Genomic DNA, 5604 nt, shown 5'->3' on the forward strand with positions numbered 1-5604 from the left:
ATGCCCACCCTCTGTCTCCATATCGAACTGCACTAGGTGGGAATTTCATTGATCGGAAGAGATTTGTAGATGACCAAGAATCTGCCCCCTTTCTTGATTATCCGATTGACGGGCTTGAAAGAAATCAGAACGATGATATCTTCTTGGATCAAAGTGATATACATGTTAGTACTAGTGGTAGTGATAATGATAATTATTTCCAGAACCGTATTTCGTTTGCGAACACTATGTCTTCTAGGAATCATGCCCTGCCAGCGAGCAATCGTATAATGCATTTTGATTTTAAGTCTGATAATGGGCGGTCCTGGAAGGGTAGTGGAGCAGGATATGGTTTGGATGAAGGTAGGATATGGGTTTCAGCAATGCCGAATTCTAGAGATACAGATTGTTTTGTTCATGGGATTGAGGAGATTATATGTGAGGATGATATTCGAGTTGTTTCTCAGAAACGTTTTCCGCGCATTGGGAAATTTAGTAACAAGGTTGGTGGTGAACGTTCGAAAAAGATTGTTCACAGGAAGAAGAAACAACAAAAGAAGAGTGCTTTACAGAGAATTCAATTGGGGAAAGCTACTTCCAGGAAGCTGCACTATTCTGCTTATTTTGACAACTTGAACTCGGGTTCCTACAGATCTAAAGGCCCTCTAGTGTTTTCAGAACAAAGATTAGAAGAAGAAAGAGTCAGTCCAGTTGAACTGGATGTTTCTTTCAAATCTAATGCCCTAGTAGTGGCCAAGGCAGTTATGGCTCCTTCTGGTACTGTGGTTGGTTCTAGTGGGTCAAGTACAACCAAGATTAAGAGGATAAAGAAAGTCACAAGGCCTGTTTCAGTTTCATCAAGTTCACGTCTTACTGAGTTTCATGAGGGACCCTTAAGTGCAGATGGTTCCTCACTTGGCGTGGATGATCCCATAACTTCTGACAATGGTCCAATGCTTTCGGAAGAGAAACATACAGTTTCTGGTACTGGAGTAATAGAAGATATTGGTTCACAGCCTTGCCCAAGTGAGGTCAATGTATCAAATGGGAAAAGGGCAAAGGAAGGATCTCCTGTGGCTATGGATTCCTCCAAAGCTAGCATTGATGTTAATGTTAGTCATGATGGGAAGTTCACAAGAAAGATTATGAAGAAAAAGAAAATCATGGCCTCAAGTTCAAGTTTGTCCATTTCGCAGGGATCTGAAATCAGCACAGAACCCAGAAATGCTGATCAATCCACCAATGGGGTGGCTGCTATCTTGAGCCCTGACACTGATAGAATGGTGTCAGGACATAAAACTAGCATGTCTGCTGTTCAAGAAATCAAGAATGTTGGTTTGCAGCCTTGTCCAAATACAGCCACTGTATTGCTTGTAAAGGATTCAGTCCAAGGATCTGCTGCTGCTATGGTCTCAGATAAGGAGGACACTAAGATTGTCCCTGCCTTTGAATTTGCACCTAGTGCCAAGAAGATTAAGAAAGATATGGGCCCTTGCTTAGGTTTGTCTAGTTCATGGTTGTCTGAAATTCATGTGGGACCAGTAAGCACAAATAGCTCTGCGTGTGATGCCGATGTTAAGTCAGATGCTGCTAAGAATCCAATTCATTTGGATAAGAGAGGCGCAGTTTCTGATGTTATGACTGCAGATGATGTTGTTTCGCATTGTTGTACAGATGGGCCCACTGCATTGCTTGAGTGTAGTGTAGTGGAAGGTTCTACTGAGGCAATGATTGAAATAACAAGTTGATATAGATAAGTTACTTGGGCTTATTTTATTGCAAATAAGCATTGGGTTGTGTTATGTATGTATTAGGCCTTTGATCCTATGGGTTTTCTTTGAAATGGGTCACTTTAATAGGCTCAAAATATGGGTAGAAGGTAGGAAAACGGGATTTTGTTTATTAGTTTAATTAGTTGTTATTTAATTCAATAAATGCCCATTAGGCCATTAGTTGATTGTAAAGTCCTATATGGACTATTAGTTTGTTAGTCCTACTCCATGTTGGAGTCATAAAGTCAAGTCCTAGTCCTATTTTGAATTCCTAGTTGTAGTAGGAGTGTCTAGTCCTATTGGGAAACTAGCTCCTAGTATTAGTATGATTGTAAACTTTCCCTCTATAAATAGAGAGGCATATGTACCATTATTGGAAAGATTTGAATAAATGAATTATTGAGTGATTAATTTTTAGCTAAAAAAACTGTTATTGAGAGGTGAGATGCCTAAACCTTTGAGGGGTGTAATACCCAAAACCTGAGGGGTGAGATACCCATTCCTTTATTCTCTTTCTCCCTTCTCAAACCTCCATCGATTCTTCTTTTTCTATTTTTATTTTCTGTTTATTGTTATTAGAAGTTCAGACCTGTTAAAGCATACAAAATCAAAATCAATCAGCCAAAGAGTTCTTGTAACAATACATGATCCTACTAAAGTTGCAGTCTGCAAGAAGTTCCTGAAGGGTTTATGTAATAATACAAATTGCAAGTTGACTCACAAGGTGTTTGGTCAATGCAACTTCATATGTTTTATTTCAGGATACACTCGATGTGTGCATTTTAATAAGAGATTTATTAGTTCTAAGAATCACTTTATGCTTTCCTTTCAGGTCATTCCAGAAAGGATGCAGGACTGTTCTTATTTCTTGCAGGGTGCGTCTTGTTTAGGGCATTTTCGTTTCTGTTTAATGTTATGAATACATGGAAGTCTGACACTGCTCTTGACAGGATTGTGTACCAATGAGAATTGCCCATATAGGCATGTAAATGTGAATCCAAGCGCTCCAGTTTGTGAAGGATTCCTCAGGGGATATTGTGCCGATGGTGATGAGGTATTGCTCTCTTACATATGGAACAAATTTTTATATTGCTCACTTATATATGGAATTTTAACTTCAAATTATTTTTACTGGTTAAATCTTTCTATTTATCTACTTATTTATTTTTATTGTATTTGGAAAGTTGTCACAACTAGCCTTCCCTCTGATAACCACTTATTAATAAATATAGTTTATGGAGCTTAGTAGGTGTAGAGGTTCTTATGGATGGGTTGCGGTGGTGAGATCCGCAACAGAGGGAAAAAGTTAAGGGATGAAAATACCACAATGGGGTGCCTCCTAGCATATATGTCTTTGCTTCTGTCTGCTAGCTACAAAAACTGTGCCATCATTTACCAACTGAAACCTCCATTGGAAGGATATCTATAGTTTATTACACTACTAGTTCATATAGGAAGTTCTTTTTCATTTAGTCATTATAATACAATAGGACTAAAATGAATTATTAAATATAGATAGTATTAGTCTATCAGTATTAGTAGTTTATTAATTAGGCACTACGTAATCAAGAGTTATTTTCTCAATAAGAAATATGATCTTTGAGATTTCTACCTTATTATATGTTAAATGATGAAGAGTCTGAATGTCTCATGTTAAGTTTGTCTCGAATTCTTGACCCGTTTTGAAGATTGACCCGATCCGACATATTTTGGTGGAGATCCGAATGGAAAATTTTCTGAGATCTGTGATGGAAGCAGAGGGCTTGGGCCGATAGGCCCAAGTCCGGAGCCCATCACTGATCTTGTATGGGGGTGCGGGGGCTATGGTTCGACCGGATCGACCACGACCCGATGGGTCGAACCGCGATTTGGAGTATATATATAATGTAATGTTGCTTGTAGAGAAAGTCATTGTATTTCAGGGTTTTCACGCAGCTAGGGTTTCAGGGCGAGTTTTTCCTCGCCGCTGCTAGGGTGTAATTTCTCCTCTGCATAGTGAATCATCTTCTTCTTCGCCTGAGGACGTAGCACACCACCCTGGTGTGTGAACCTCGTTAAATCTATGTCGTACGGATCTATTGTCTCTTTATTCGTGTTTCTTGGTGTTTGATCTAACATCTCATTTTAAAAATTAGTATTTACAATCATTTTATGGTAAACAGTGGAGATTAAATGATTTTTTTATTTCACTGAACATGCAGTGCCATAAGAAGCATAGCTATGTATGTCCAGTATTTGATGCCACAGGTATCTGTCCTCAAGAGTCCATGTGCAAACTTCATCACCTGAGAAACCAATACGAGGGCAACAGAAGGAGAAGATCAAATGATCAGAAGAGCAAGAAAGGACGTTACTTTGGGTCCAGCCTTACTGATATTGCTGAATCCTGCTCAGTTGCTTCTATCAAGCAGGCTGTACAGAATAATGAAGACATTTTCTTTCATGCAGGGAGATTTGTTGATTATATAAGCCTTGATTTCAGCAATGATGAAGCCGGAGAAGCTAATAATGCAACTGATATGCACACAATCTTGTGTGGTAGTGACCAATCTAAGTTAGCATCGGATGATCTGGATGATCTCATTGAACCAGTTCATATATCAAATAGAAACCTGATGTGACAAAGTTCTTTCCAGGAGTAGCCCAAAAAATGAGCTGTGTCATGGGGAAGTGTATCTGTTGTAAATGGTGTAGAGCAGGCAACCCATTCCTATGTCTCCCAATTGCAATTTTTTTATTTTTTATTTTTTATTTTTTATTTATCTCCCTGTATATGACTACATATTGAAGAAATGATATTAGTGCAATTTTTGTGGTATTAAAACAAATGAGTTACACAGCTATGGTAGAGGCTACTAGTTGATCTGATAATGAACCAGGGAGCTTAGGCTCAATTTATTTTCATGACACATACCACTAAAATCGACTTGTGGGATCTGTGAGTCTTTCCTTGTATCAGCTGCATGGTTTCGGCCTCTAAGGGGGTAAGGTCTGAAAAACCAGGACAGTTGCTTCTTTCTTTTCTGCCTTGTGATGATCTGCAACAATGTTGGACAATCCTGAAAGGAATCATACGCAATCTGTTGATCTAATCCATTACAATTTTTTAGTTACCCCTGAACCAAAGCGCTCTCCTGCTAATTGAAGCAAAAGAAAGGTGGCTTCAGGAGCCTGCAATTGAAACACTACTTTTCTCCATTGCAATGAAAGTCTATTTTCATGGTAGGGTTCAAGCAAGGAAAATATAAACTTTGTCATAGAAGTTATTTGAATACAGGCATTTTTAAGGACAAATTTGATTACACATTTTTGTTAATTTTAACAATGCTTGAAATCCTAGCAAGTAGTTCTTGGATTTGGATTACCTTTGTCATCTTTATGCACCACTTCCCCTTTCATTTCATCCCTGAAAGTTCTCTCACTACAAGGTAAAAATGCTAATTACCAGTAAGTTTGGTTTCTGATTGCCTAGAAAGATAAGATTTGGGGGGGCTTAAAATCTAAGGTAATTTATACCTGGTTGGCCTAGCTAGATAATCTTATCTGGCTGGCCCAAAAATATACAATGTGGCATGCTTGTTTAATGAGATCCTCTACCGCTTGCAGGTCAAGTTTTAGTCTAAACACTATGAAAGAGTTCTTAGTAATGGTTAAAGTACCATAGATATGCATGAACATACACAGGGATGCATATTAATACACATGGAAACTAGAAATTATGTAATTTAACATTGTGGCCTATGCTACCTTAGGTTCAGTGGGCATTATTAGTACACATGGGTCGTCATAATGGGCTTCTTCAGGGGAATTTAGTAATTGACTCCCAACCCTAGGATTTTTCCCCCTTGTGAAT

Source organism: Macadamia integrifolia, chromosome 2 (genome assembly GCF_013358625.1).
Source record: "Macadamia integrifolia cultivar HAES 741 chromosome 2, SCU_Mint_v3, whole genome shotgun sequence".
NCBI lineage: Eukaryota > Viridiplantae > Streptophyta > Magnoliopsida > Proteales > Proteaceae > Macadamia > Macadamia integrifolia.